The 15,505-nt window shown below is 45.3% G+C and overlaps 1 long non-coding RNA gene across 7 annotated transcripts in view; it reads right to left on the bottom strand.

Annotated features, from left to right (window-relative positions):
• LOC125183767 (uncharacterized) overlaps positions 1 to 15,505 on the bottom strand; it is a 71,395-nt gene that overhangs the window by 28,810 nt on the left and 27,080 nt on the right. For 2 of the 7 annotated variants that reach the window (XR_010832470.1, XR_010832468.1), the window contains exon 3: positions 9,096 to 9,200. This is a non-coding gene — a long non-coding RNA (uncharacterized lncRNA). The other 5 variants (XR_010832471.1, XR_010832466.1, XR_007166339.2 and 2 more) reach the window with 5 other exon arrangements.

Here is a 15,505-nt window from a genome sequence, read left to right as displayed (position 1 = left end):
AAAGAAGTGTTGCCAGCCTTGTCCTACTGCCTGCATTTGCAGACCACCAGAGCAGCACTGATCACAGCTGCCAGGCCTGGGACTCTGACATGCTCAGAAACATCCTATAAATTCTAGCCCACCATCTGATGTGCAGTTTGATGAACAGATGGCACTGAAGAAATATCTCTCGAATGCACCAAATATTTGTCAATAGAAAGTCCACGCCTCAGAGCCATCCAACAAACTGGAATATGCTATTGCTTCGCTGACCTTTAACTGGTGTGAAGTTGAATGCCACATTGTTCTCATACTCCACACAACAACCACTGAAATGCAAGATGGGTCTGCTACTGTAGTTTTGCAGCTCTCCACTAAATGTGCCATTTGCCACTGCCCTCATTCCCGTAGGTCTCACAGCGAGCTGATTGCTGTTTGTGGAGAGCCCTTGCACATTGACTTCTAAGGCAAGTGGCAGGCTGGGCAGCCTGGCCGTGGTGTGGACAAATGGTTCTGCCCCTCGGTAGGATGGGTCATCCCACATTTGTCCAAGACCACTATAATCTAGTAGAGAATAATTTAAATTCTTCCTATCTGAAGGAATCAAGGAGTTACTTCAAACACAGATACAGCCCCCCAATCATGATCCAAAAATGCAAAGTGGAGGAATTTTAAAGGCATCACTCAATGGCAGCTACCCACATCTAGTTAGTGCATGGGATTCAGCTCAGGCGCCCACCTAAAAGGAATGAGTGCCAGAACTTCAACCTATACCTTAAAGATCAGAGATCAAAGAGCAACCGCTGCATAAAACTCAAATTCCTTCAGTCAGATGAGGGACAGGCTGGTCTTGGTTCGATACAAACAGTTGTAGAGCTTTGTTGCAAACTACAACCACACAGGTATTTCATTTGTTTTTACCCTTGGCTGTTATCATCTCCCCAGAGCTGGCTCAGGCAGAACCAGGTCAGTTGGTTCCAGTCAAACCTCTGGGGAGGGGAAGGAGGAGGGACCACTTATTTGCACTGCTAAGCAAAGCCAATCTTTCTATCACCATCTGCCCTGCTCTGTTGCTAGATGGGTTAAAAAACTGCATAGCTAGGAAGAACAGAAATACATACCCCACCCAGCCTCCCTCCACTATATAGCTGCCATAATCGAAGGTTAAAAATGAACTCTGGCCAATGAGATGGAAATAAAGAATAAACATGCAGAAGCATCTGAGATTTACTACTCAGATATGACTATTTTCCATGGGATTTGACTAAGAATTCCTGGCAGAGGAATGGAAAGCAAATCTCACTCTGTCCTTTGAATGGAATGGGGATTTTCAGGTCTTTCTCTGGCTGAGTAAGTGCAGGCATGTGCAGCTTTCTGTGGATGTTAGCAGATGTAAATACCATGTTCAGCAGTCAAAGGTCCGGCATAAGCTTGCTGCTTTCAGAAGGTCTGAGGTTTAAAAGAAGCCTGTAAAGACAGCAGGAACCTTCCTTGTCTCAAATGCCTGATCCAAAGCCCACTGAACCAGCAGGTTATCTGACTATGGATGGTTTGCTCGTTCTGAGCACGAGGATTTTTTGCTGAATTTGGTTATGAAGTTTGCAGGGAATATTAGAATAATTGGGGCTAAAAGGTGAGTTTCCTCTCTTCCCCTTCATTTCAGCTACACAACTCCAGGCCTTAGCAAATTGCAGCTCTACAGCTGAAACACACAAGAGATGTCTCTCAGCAGCCACAGATATGTATAGCTCTCAGTATATGCCAAAACAAAATTTATGTAGGATCCATTGTTAGAGCAATAATCCTTTCCCAGTCTGGGAACACCACATCCTAACTGACATGTCACACATCCTTAATTAATCCCCTTATAATTAAATGGCCTTCTCATGCCACTCCTGGCACCTGAGCCAGCGTCTCCACAAGGTGCCACACTAAGAGGCATGGATGCACCAGCCTGCTCCAGAAACCCCAGCCCAGCACAGCCTGACCTCAATTCCCACACACATTCAGAGGAAAGGCAACTCAGCCAACCACATCCAGAACAAACCCAAAAAAGGGACAGAGGGATAGTGTTCGACATTCCTTCTTCCCCTGAAATACTGCTTCTAGTACAACCCTTCTGCTTTCCTGCATCTTTCAGCACCCCTACAGCAGCAGAGTGGGGCTCCTGCTGAGAATGGGGATGCAGTTACTGGTGTGGTGCTGATGATGAGACAACACCGCCGCTTCCAGGGTCAAGGCAGGGTGCTGGGATTCCCCCAACTCCACCGTCCCTCCTGGCTTTGTACACCTGTGAATGATCCATAATGTTTTGCTATACTGGAAGGACTGAGGAGAATCGGTCCCACCAGTTAAAAACAGGGCAGAAGAGTCACATCGCAGTGTGGAGATGTTTACTCCATAAGGTATTACAGAAAGTATCTGCTGTTGGAGGGGAACCGGTAAGAAGCCGGGAAAACACTAAATGGCCAAGAGAAAGCACTGCATCCTAAGCTGACTGCATTCTGCTTGAAACCCAGAGACCCAAATCCTCAACTGGTATAAACCAGTGAGGTCCAGTTACATCACCCATATATCTAACCATATTCAGTATATTCCCTGAGACTGCATCGTGCTTGGCAATAGCCTCCTATTCTATATGTGCTCTCAGCTAGCACAACCCGCATTCAAAGGATGAGATTTCCAGCCAGATCATTGTCTGAAGGTTGGGATTTGGAGGTGGCTCAGCAAGTGAAACATACCACATGACTTCAGATCACAGCAGTGGTCAGAAGCAGAGCCATGCACTCTGGCTGTGCCTGAGGAAATCCAGAGCAAACAGAGCAAGCAGGCCAGACCTTGCTGAGATCAGCAAAGTGAGGCTGCAGCTCTGTCTCTTACAGCGCACTTAATACGTGGCCATCTGGGTACTTCATGAAAGGAGAGGGAGGGAGGGGAGAGACTGCTTAGCTGCTTTTGCTTGAGCCATGAGAAATCTTCCACTCTTATCTCCTTCCCCAGATTTAAAACCTTAACATAGCTAGTGCTATCAAATTGCTAGTTCTAGTGAAGAAGTGTTGGACAGTTGCATCTCAGATTCACAATTTGATCTAAAAACTGTTCAAGCTCCTAATTTTATCAGGGCACACAGATTTCTATTAGGACCCTAAATAGCATTGTGAAGTTTATTTCAAATTATTTATTTTCAGACCTGTTGAGCCAAACATGGAATTAAATATCCCTTTCAGCCTGCATTCAGATGGCTTCTCTCTCAGTTGTGGTGGAGCTATTTAGTTTCAATGGGGCATAGAAAGAAATTCAGGCAGTGGCTCTGATCTAGCCACATCTGGGATTCCTGCACAAATTCCTCACCTGCAGCAAACTCAGTTTGGATTTCCACTGGAAGCATAAAGTCAATCATGCCACAAAAACCAAACTGAGCAACAAGCCTGCCACACCTCCCACTGCCCATCTGCCAGCTTTCACAGACAACAAATTTGCTTGGGACAACAAAGATGTCTCAGGAAGCAGTCAAATGAGCCTCCTTCAGCCTTCGGGTTCAAACCACCATAATTCTGTAAATGTATGGACTGAGTTCAGGCAGGGTGTGGTCTGAAAGCAACTGAGATTCAGCTTCAATGTTTTTATAAACTAGCTGGATACAGGACTCAAATGCATACTAAGTAAGCTTGCAGATGACACTAAATTGGGAGGACCTGTTGACTCACTCAAGGGTGGAGAGGCCTTGCAGAGAGATCTGGACAAATTAAAGGGCTGGGCAATCACCAACCACATGAAATTTAACGAGAGCAGATTCTGCACCTGGAACAGAGCCATCATGGAAACGCATAGGCTGGGGGAGGAGAGGTTTGAGAGCAACCCCACAGAAAGGGATCTGGGGGGTTCTGGTTGACAGAAAGTTGAACACAAGTCATCAGCGTGCCCTGGCAGCCAAAAGGGTCAGCCGTACCCTGGGGTGCCTCAGGCACAGCACAGCTAGCAGGTCGAGGGAAGGGATTGTCCTGCTCTGCCTGGTCCTGCGGCCTCACCTCAAGGACTGTGCACAGTTTCAAGCGCCACAATATAAGAATGATATAAAACTACTAGAGAGTGTCCAAAGGAGGACTACAAAGATGGCGAAGGGTCTAGAGGGGAAGACGTAAGGATCAGCTGAAGTCCCTTGGTCTGTTCAGCCCAGAGCAGAGCAGGCCGAGGGGAGGCCTCATGGCGGCCTGCAGCTCCCTCACGAGGGGAGCGGAGGGGCAGGCGCTGAGCTCTGCTCTCTGGGGACAGCGACAGGACCCGAGGGAACGGCATGGGGCTGGGACAGGGGAGGGTCGGGCTGGGGGTTAGGGAAAGGTTCTGCACCCAGAAGGTGTTCGGGCACCGGGACAGGCCCCACAGGGCAGTGGCCACAGCACCAAGCCTGCCAGAGTTCAAGAAGCATTTGGACAACGTTGTCAGACACATTGTTTGATTTTTGGGTGGTCCTGTGTGGAGCCAGGAGTGGGACTTGATGATGTGTGTGGGTCCCTCCCAGCTCAGGATATTCCATGATTCTATGACTCAATGGACACATCAGGACAAAATTCACTTCCCGCAATCCTTAGTGGGAACCATTCCTCAGCTCATATGCAAGAGACAGCCCTGGCTCACTCAGGGGAGCTGACACCCTAATTCTGCTCCCTCTCTTCCTCCACACCAGCAGTTCTAGCAGCTCTTCACACTCTGGCTCAAACTGGTCCCATTCAGTGTCACGGTCACCTCTTCCAGTTTAATTCACATTGACAAAAGCAGTGTTACTCCTAAATTACAATAAACCAAGAGGATTTTCTAATGCTGTAAATAAAGAACTAACCCAGGTTCTATTCTTCCTTCCCCAGAATTAGAAATATCAGACAATGTGGAGCTGAACAAAGGAAAAGAGCACAAAATTCAGGGACCGCTTCATTATAAAGAGCTGCCAGAATGTTTTGACAGAACTTTAGAAGTTATTTTAAACACATGATAACTAGATAATCCTTGGTCGTGCTCATTGATATTAAGTTTATTTAACATCAGTCAGGTCACAAGACAGCTAGAGCATCAGTCCTCAATTGTTCCTGTTGGCATCCAGCTTCTGCTCGAGTCTGTGTCCTCAGGGACACCTTTGTGTTACTCTGTAGTGGGTTTACCCTGAAGTTCAGAACTTTTATCCTCATCTATCTGTTGTACCCAATAACAATCTTATTCCAGCACTACTTTCTTTGTGATGTTTGTAACATAAATTAAGTATTAGTAGGTGTTATGAAAACAAATGTGAATGAAAACAAAGATGCAAAAAGCACTATGATTACAGGTTCTATGAGAAAATACCTGGAGAATCTTTTCAGTTTTAATGTGGAATAAACCTTGATGTTTTCATGAACATGCAAGGCTTTGTATAGCCCAGACAGCAATGCTTTTGGGTTGCACTAGAACAGATGGGGTGTGTACAAACATTTCTGAGGTGTATCATCCTGTCTACAACAGCTGCTCCACAGAAGATAGAAATTACAGAATTATAAGACTGCAAGCTTTGGATAGACATAGCCTACCCTTCTGATCCCTGACAGTACTTTTTTTTTTTGCTGTCAGCCCAGAAGAGCCAAATACATCTTTACAGGTAGGATTCCTGAAAGAAGAAAAAAAATCCCTTCAGTATATGATAAATTCCTTAATATAGGATGTCAGTATTATGATTACTGCTTGACAGACGGGAAAACTGAGAAAGAGAGGTCATGCCTATCCATGTTTGAAAAAGGAGGTTTGAGCAGTACAGGCTCCTACTTGCTTGCCTTCGCTATCTGTAGAAAGCCCAGCTGTCCTTGCCTGAGGGCACAATAAGCTGCTGTGTGTACCTAGGTGGATGGGAACATGCATGCCCTGGAGGATGCCTAAGGCATGGCTCACCAGATGGATGTACAGCAAACGAGGATGGCCTCAAGGCACACATTGCAAAGCAGATAGCCCATAGACATCTGACAGGCCAGTTCTGAGCTAAGAGATGGACTTCAGCCCCCTGGTTCTGTTCTGACTGTATCCTTCTGTCTTCCATTTCACAGGCAGTTAAAATATCCCCCCCTAGCTAACCTAGAGTGATTGTCTTTTTAAGATACTGATATTCACTCTGAAGATAATGGTTCTTTATCAGCTAAGAGGTGGATCAGAGTATCCAGTGCTCACAATAACCATATTTTCAACCAACTGAATGACAGAGAACAAAGCAAGGGATGGTTGCTAAGAACATATCCTCTGTACAACCAACCCTCATAATGGGTGTATCATGGAAGACAACTCAGAGAAAAGATTAAGCTGTACCATGTTATGATGCATTTTAAAGTGGGATAAAGTTTTTATTTGTTGTTTTCTAATGACAACATACCTAACACCATGATATGTGCTACATTACATGGTGACAAAAACTGGGCCATTGTACAGTATAGAGTTGTCCAAGTGCTCCAAATGCTTCACACCATTTTAGCCCACATCTTCTAATCTTTGCAATCTGTGAAGAGAAGTTAAAGAGCTCTGATTGACATACAACACATACCAATATCCACATGCAAAGTCTAAAGTCCTACTACATAAAGATTCGTTGAAGCTTCTTCAGGCAGCATCCAATGCTGGGTTTGAAGGACATTTTGAGGTTCTCTCTACAAGACAAAGACGGAGGAAACCCATGACAACAGTAATCTGCTCACATTGGTGTGCTGTAGAATGGGTTTACCCATGCACAGTGAAGATGGTACTCGTACCTGTCATGTGCAGGCTGGGATAAACAGAATCATCTGCCTCTGAGCTCACAAGGATCATCCTCCATTGGGATTTGTAACCTTTGTTGGTATTGAAACTGCTAAAAACTGTCACCACATGAACCACTTGAGAAAGACTAGGTATCAAAATGCCAGCTAGCAGGAGCAAAGACATCTGTAAAAGGTAGAGTTTGATGTTTAAACAGCAGAAGCTTTCTATATATTCTAGATATTTCTAGATATTCTGAAAGAAATTCTGCTGATGGAAGAGAGTCAAATAACATACTCATCTCAGCTCCAAGCAATGCTTTTTACGTAAGTCCCTGCTGGATAGGCTACAACGAATTGCTCATAATTGACTATGGGTTTGCTCTGGAGGCACTGAAGGCACAAAAGAAATCAAACTCTACCAGACTTCAGTCCTACCTGTGTTAATGCATGGAACAAGGACTCCAGTGCTACTTAGAAACTAATATTATTGAGAAACAGACGTTTCATGCAAGTTGCCAGTCCTATTTCCTCGATATAAAGTGCTAGAAATGTGTGCATAACACAGATGTCAAACGTGCTACAGGGCTTGAAAGTTCATCTGGTGTCAACAACTCTCATTCCTTGGATGTGTTTTCTCCTTGGATGAATCATCCTGGACACAAAGTCCTAATTATCCACCCCAAATCAGATAATGGTCTTCACCTGGCTACAACAACATACTAGCTCTTTCCCACATCGAACTCATCAAATTACCAGTGATTCACTCACTACTGTATCTGGTGCAAGTCCAAGTGTAGAGGTTACTCTGAATCAATTCAGTGTTCAAGAAAATTAAAGAAGATTACTCCTGAATTGGAAGGGCAGTTATCATAACAGTATTCACTTAATTAGGACAAAACCAGTTAAATTTTACTGCAAGAAGTTAGTCTTCTTGCTCCTACACATCTACTTTACCAGCTTGACCTTCAATATTTCATCCACAAAGATGCCAGCTTTTATATTACTTTGGGTGAATTTCAGAAGGTTGGGTTAAACAATCCAAAAAAATTGGAAAGCTTGGACAAGCTATTTGACCTTCTTAAGTCTGCAAGGCCTGATACTAAGTACTTAGTCATTTACATTTCCAGCCAAAAGCAAAAGCACACAGACCTATACTGACAAAAAACAAGTGTGGAGAAGGGAACGCAACGGTTACTGGAATTGGTTACAGCAAGCCACCAACATTACTTGTGACAATCAAAGTGAGATTTGCACACTGAAAGACATGGGTGCGACTGCTACCCAAGTCAAAGGGCTTTTCCAGTTGGTTTTTGCCCTAGCTTTCTTTTCCAAGCCAACTCCTTCTTTTTCGGAAATTGCTCACAACTTTCTTCAAGGATTCCTTTGGGAGGTGAAGTTTTCTAGGCTAAGATTCAACCCAAAAGGTTTTAATTTTAGCCAAATTGATTTGACCATTTTTGAGTGGTGAAGGAATGGAAGAAAATACTTTTCCCATATGTTCCAGTCAGTGGAATATGCTTGCAGAGAAAAAAGAATCCTTGAGGAGACAGAGGGGGAGAGGGGCTAAATACCTCTAAAGGATAAAAATATTCCCAGACACAACACCACCATGAGCTAAGCCCCAACCTTACGTCAAAGAACACAGCAGCAATGGCATTTGCATTTACACCAGCTGAGTATCTGACCCATAGGAATAGAGAAGAAAGCTTTCTATTAAAATTTTGGATAGAACTCGTCAGAATCTAAACAACATGGAAAAAGCCTTCTATGTTAACTCCCTTCTTGTTATTTTTTTCAAGATCAAGAGATAGCACAATCCTATGCATGAAGAAGCATTGCTGCAAGCCCTGCCCGAACACGAGTCCCCACAGCAAGACACCTCTGCTCAGACCTTCAGCAAAAGTCAGAACCTCCCCAAAGAATCTGAGCTAATTAGCCGTGAGGGCTCATTAATGGCTGTGTGTTCCCACATGCTACTTCTGGCAGCTCAGCTGGTCAACCTCTCAGTCAGACCAAGCCTCCCCCATCCCCACCTGTGGAGGCTGCATTGCCTCTTAGCTGTATTGAAAAAACATGAAGTCCAGGAAGAAAATAAGTAAAGTCAGTGGCAAACAGTTTTCACAACTAGAGTTGCCCAAACCTTAGCACTTCCAGTACCTGGAAAAAGATGAACCTCAAAACTGACAGTTTCTACTTCTGACCATGGAAACTCAAGAATCTGTGCCGACAGATGACCCGCTCTACAGTGCTGCTTAAGGCAGAGCTCACAAGGCTTGAAACATCCCATGGCAAAGAGATCCGGGTCTCACAAGAGACCAACTGCACAGCGTAAAGCCTAGAAATTCAAAAAAAACAGTAGATTTCTTAACTTACTCTTGATAGAGCCTCCAAGGTTTTCCAGCTTCTTGGTTTCACGTCAGGCTCGAGACACTCCAGTTTCTTCAGCATCCATGAGGTTTTCATTATGTTACCTTGAAGCTGTGTATAAAAAAGCCCTTTAGTCACAAGCAGCACGCTCATTTTTATTTAATAATATCATTATTATTGTTAAATACCTATGCCGTAGGTATGTGCAGAAGATCTCAAGAAGATTGCTAGGCATTTTGTGAAAGCCTAAATTGTCTGCCTCAAACAGCTTACAATATATAAAGGTGAACATCAAATAAAGAATGAATTAGGCAAGAATATAAACAGAGCTACATAAATTTATATCATTTTGCAGTGTAAAAAACTATATTCATGCTAGCTATTACTTGTGAATTAACTCCTTCAGTACCTCCACTTGGCTGTTTCTAATCTGCTGGTTCTTAATCTCTGTATTTAATACAGACACAAACCTTGGAAGGAAAATAACCCTTTTCATATTCCCTTTCTTACACTCTCCCTTGAGCACCTGCCAGAGAGTTCTAGTGGACACAGGCTCCTTAGAAGTGCTTAAGTACAGGTGGAGGACACTGAGAATGATTGATAAACATTTGATAGGACACAGGGGAGTTGGGAGGGCAGAGGGCCAGATAATGAAGAAAGGAAAGAAAAAAAGAAGAAAAAAAGGACGAAAAAAAAAGCAGCAAACAAGTTGTGAAGGGCTGAAAAGCAATCCTGAGACCCTCACACTTGGTGCAGATATAGAGACAGGAGCAATAACAGGAAAGAAATGCAAATGGACATAACACCAACACTCTAAATCAGCAGATTTTTCTAGCAGTGATCCAGCTTCCATATCTTTAGCGGTAGTAGTCTGTGGAAGGTTAAATGAGAAAAGGAAAGGTGTAAAAAGGCTGGAAAGGACCAGGAAGATGAGAAATGACAAAAGGAGGAGGGAGGGCACTTTGAAGATAATAAAAATCTCATTGGGAAAAAGCTGTGAAGTTTTGTTAGAGATTGTTTGTGTGTAGCAGGAAAGACAAAAGTGTCACATAAGCTGAGAAGTAGTTGTTTAGTAGTCAGGAAGATGGTAGAAAACCAATAGGTTGGTACTTTAACTCCCAGGAAATCTTAACTGTAGGTCAAGGATGATGAATAACCTATTTATATTCTACACGATGGACCCCTGGAGACATGAGAGTCTGTAGGAAGAGGAGATTAGTCTATACTCCAAAATATTTCTCTGATTGAACTTTATCTCCAAGGAGAAACTAATGATGACAGGTTACCAAAACAAACAAACAAAAAACCCTCTTGCTAGGACAGTTTAGCCTGAGTGATATAACCTAACCCAACAAAAGGGTTTTTTACTGTCTTGCTTTTTACACAGTAACATTTGCTAGCACAACCCCATTGGATTTGAACGTTTTACCCTTCTGTCAAATCCCTATTGTTTGTTCACTACATAGGTAGGTTCTTTCAGAATATACCTGTCCCGGGTCCCAACCCTGCAACAAGATCAGCAAAGTGACATTCTAGGAAAGGTTTCCTGTATTGCAACCTGTTAATTTACCTGCTGTTGTCAAGTCTCAATGATCAAAGGCGTGAGTCATGCCCTGCGAAAGCTGTATGTTTAGGTTAAACATGATGGGGTTTAACACAATGTTCGGTAATAAACATTGGGCTTCTTTTTAACTGCCTTCTGTTTAGGGTTGCCCATTGTACAGGTAAGAACTCTGATTACAAATAAAGCTGATTTTTTTCAGCCTGGGAACTGCAGAGCTCCACCCAGCCGGGGATTAGCTCTGCATGTCCCTGGAGCAGAGGTGCTGCGATGTGCGCCTAAGGCAGCACCTACAGCCTGGCCGACCAGGCAGCCCTCCCTCCAGGCCCAGTCGCGAGCTGGGACAGTGGTACTGGCCACACAAGGGAGAGACCCCGAAGCTGAAAGCAGTATAGTCCATTTTTCCAAACAATTAGAGGATTCTTGTGACTGGCCCAAGGGGTGGTGGCTCCGGAGAGGACCTGGAGCTTCCTCTGTGACCTTAGCTTCTTATAGACCCTACAGTGCTGTGTCTCTGTGTTGGAGTTCCCTATCCACCAAAGGGATAATTCTACCCGGGTCCTCACTGGTCTCTTTCAACTATTCAGAGCAGCTGAATAGTACATAAAACAGGTTAGGGTAAGAGCTTCATCTGTAAACACCATTCAAACGTGATTATAAATGCTCTTTCATTTAATTTGACAGTATATTTAATTTGGGGTAAAAAAAAAAAAGCAGCCAGTACTAAATGTGCCATGGGCAGTACTTTGTCACTTTATATGTCCTTATGTCTTGTGAGACACAACCTGTCTCTATAAGAACTGTTATAACTGTGATCCTTACTGTGACACATCCTCTGAAGACCTCAAAAGTCTCTAAAAAAAATGCTGGCTACCATGAAGCTTTGTGGATTTCCCCCTGAAGAGGAAGCAGAAATGGAACCCATGAGTGGTTCAACTTGCTGATGGGGCACACTCAGCATGCCCCATATTTCTTAAACTACCATATGTCAAGGACTGTGTTGACCATAGAGCTTCTGAGAGCAATCCTAATATCAAACAGATGTGGAGAAAATCTCTGGTCTGGATTTCAAGACTTCACCAGAAGGGAGCAGGAGAGGCCTGCAGAAGAGCTCCAAGTAATGTATGCACTGTGGACAGTGTTGTCCTGCACAGAGCCTGGCTTTGCTGTAGGTGCATCACAGCCAGGCTCCCAACAGATACGACAACTGCAGGAGTAAGAAATCTGACCATCATCATTTTGTGACCTGGGAAATTGTAGCTTTGCATTTTTCCCTATGTCTGCAAGGTGCTTGCCTATAAACATGCTGGTCTGATGAGGACAGTACAAGTTTTCCCCTTCCTTTCCCTCTGCTAGTGTACTTACAGTTTATAAATGCACGTATGCTGGTAGTGTTCAATCTTATGTAAAAGGAACATAAATTAAGTCCAGTTTCACATACTTCTATAATTATATAACTGTACGTATGCTAACTGGTAGGACAGGTTAAGACCAAAATAGAATTCTACCCTTTTCCTACTGACATGGTCATATTGGATCTCATAGCAAATTTGCAGTCAAGGACTGAGAAACTAAGTCTTAACTGATCCCATGTAAAGGATAGTAAGAAAGAATCTAGTTTTAATCATATCTAGTTAGGAGCAATATTTCAGAACATGTTGAAAAAAAATATTAAGAAAAGCAAGTACAGAAAATGAAACTTTTCCCAAGCGCTGAACAGTTTCCTAGACAGGAGTTCATGAACCCCTGTCCTGGACACAAGGCTCCAGCTGCTGGCTGGCTCACAGTTGCAGAAGCAGCCCTGCAGCAAATTTTGCAACTGGTTTCTTGAAGACCAACATTAGCAAAATATGCAATGTAAATATACCAGTCCTTAGCTGCTTGGAATCCTGCTCTTACCTACCCTCATCTGGCAGCAGCCCCCCTCAGAGCATGTGCAGGGCTACCTGCTGGAGAGTAAGTGTCCTACATGTGACATTGACAAAGTTGTGTCAGATTTAAGAAAGGTCTGTGATTTCACATCAGGCCTAAATTCAGGGTCACAGTTTGTGGGAAGGCTTAGGACCAGGCACTTTTCCCCAAATTCTCGTATCACCACTAGTGGATGTAGCAGCTGAGAAACCTTGGACTCGCAACTCGATTTGATTGCACATAATCCACCCATACCTGTAGGAAGCCTGACATGGTGGACATGAAGAGTCCATTAAGCCCATCCTCTCCATGGGTGAAGGTTCAGGTTTATAAGCTATCGTGAGTGATTTGACTCAAAACCTGGATTTCCTGGACATTTACTCATTTGCAAGCTGATTAAGGAGTTAAGTAGGAGAAGTGGCTAACCTAGGTGCAGGTCCCTTCTCAAGTCCAAGAGCAACCATCCCTGCTGGGTCCAGCAGGAGTAGCCGTGGACATTTATTGCCTGTCTGCCTGTCTTCACTCCCTAGCTCAACACTGGTGCTGCCAGAGTTTACCTGGAGCACGTGGATGCCCCATACCTGCTCCAGTGCAAGACCAGCACACCACTGCCACCAGGCTGGGGGTGCCCAGAGGAGACAGAAGTCCATCCTCAGCCATGAGAGCCGACTTTGCACCGAAGTGGCGGAGGAGTGCCCACAAGTCCAGGCTCTGGTGTGGCAGTGGAGCCCACCCCCAGCAGAGCTGCAGGTCAGATGCGCACAGGCAATGCCTAAAATCCCAGACATCTGCAGGAGCATGGGCTGGAGCCCTGTGGGCTAAGCAATACATCCTGTTTGTCCCTTAAACTCAAAGCATGGTTAAAACTTATCAAGCTTTCCTAGCAGCTGGTTTATATACACAGAACGCTGGGTGTTGATGTTTACAAGACCCAGAGCTCATTTCGGCTCTTTTCTATGCGAAAAGAACAAAACATTTAGGTACTTTCCATCTAAAATAACTTTGCTCTTGCCCTTTTGCCTCAGCCATCCAAGAACAAGGGCTGTGTGAGACCAGGAGAAGGGAAATGCTTAGAAATCCTGCTCGTTCAACTGCTGCTGTTCCTTGCTGACATTTAGCCCAGACAATATGAGCACCACCCTCAGCTACACCCAGCTGGGCTCAGTGACTTCACTGGGAAGCCATGGTGTGCCACGGCTGTAACCAACAGCAGAAACTGTCCAAATATTTCTGCGTGGAGCATGAGATTGTTTGCTAGACTGAAATATTCTTTGCTCAGTATATTTTGAGTGCCACATAAGTTGCTTTAACCTTGCTGCACCATTCCTGGTCCCAGGGATATCAGGATGATAATCAGGACAGGGCAGATGAGCCAGGAACCTGGATTCCCCTGCTGGTGCTGCCCTGAGGACAGCTGTCACCTCTGCTCCTACCTTCTCCTTGGGGAGAAGGAGTGACCTTCACACTGCTTTGTAGGGCCCTGCAAGCTGGAGATGAAAGTGCAGGCTGAAAAGCTGGCTGCTGTAGTTGCTTTCACTTCTCCCTTTCAAAATACCCACTGCAAAAGGGGATGATGGTGGGTCACAGAGGGGCATTTATGGGGGACATGGGGACTAATGAAAGGAGCAAGGACTCGGACTGCTGCTCTGCTGATGAATCCATATCATTTCAGTGCTGCGAAATCTCCTTGTCTCTGAAATTAACCTGGATAGCTGAAATACTGACTCAGACCAAGACATGTTGAATAGCAAGACATGGCCCTAAGTGGGGGATGAAGTTGAAAGCAGGGGTTGCCTCCCCATCAGCCGCTCCTAGCCAGGACCAGGCTCAGAGAGCTCAAAGCCTGAGTGAACAAGCCACCAACCCACGCGCCACAGGAAGAAAACCCCATCCACGTTGTTAGCCCTGTGACTGCCCAACTCCCCAAACTGCCCCAGCCCAGATATTTCTCCGAGGAGCCTCACACCTTGGTGGGGGTTTGGATCACACTGTGACAACCTGACTGCCCACATGCAGATGCACAGGTCCTGGCCTTGTTGCCTTTGCCATGCCCATCACAAGGGCAGGTTCTTTGCGGTGAGAGCCAGCAGCACATCACAGCGCGCACTGCCACGCACAGCGCACCTCTCAGCCAGGACCTCCAGACAACAAAACCAGAGCTCCTTGCGAGTAACAGCCAGTTTCGCTTGCTTGGTCACTGAAGCCCTGCTTTCAGTTCTGGCCAGCCTCGCGTACACGGAGCGGTTCGTGTCGCAAATAGAAGGCAAAGATTAGCCTGCGGTGCACACCTGAGCGCCAGGCCTCCGCATGCGTTCCAGCCTGCCCATCCAGCGAGCGCCTCCCCTCACAAAATACAGAAATAAATTTTAAAAATTAGCAGCCAGAATGTCCCAGTTAATGATTAAGCGGTGACAGTTGCACAACTTCCCCGGGAATGTCTGTTTTGATGGCTGTGGTACGCTGGCAGGCAGGAATGGTAAAAAACAGTCAGATGGCGAGGAGAGGACAGGGCCTGGGTGTCACAGTGGCGGCAGCAAGGTCTGGCAGGAGACAGGCCGTCCTTCGATGTCAGGGGGCTGGTGTCCCCCCTAGCATGGCTCAGCCCCAGGCTGCAGAGATTTGGGGCGCAGGGCTGCTGGCAGGTGGCCCCAGCAGGGTGGGGGAGCCCTACCACCAGCAGCAGGGGAGCACAGCATCGCTGTGTGCTTTACGCAGCTGGTTCACTGGCAGGCATGGGTCAGTGCGAAGCAAATGCAAACCTCATGCCTCAATGTCCTTATACATGCGTTTAAAAGCACACAGTACGCTCATAAAAGGGCTGAGTCTCCAGGGCTGACTTACAAGTGCCAGACAAAAATCTGTCAAGATTGATGAGCCTTTTTTTTATGGCGTTCGGCACATCCGACATTATGCTGGACTTTAGAAAGCTCTGCAGGAACAAGGG

This window comes from Anser cygnoides, chromosome 6 (assembly GCF_040182565.1).
Source record: "Anser cygnoides isolate HZ-2024a breed goose chromosome 6, Taihu_goose_T2T_genome, whole genome shotgun sequence".
Taxonomy (NCBI): Eukaryota; Metazoa; Chordata; class Aves; order Anseriformes; family Anatidae; genus Anser; species Anser cygnoides.
This window is presented reverse-complemented; position numbering and strand designations above follow the sequence as displayed.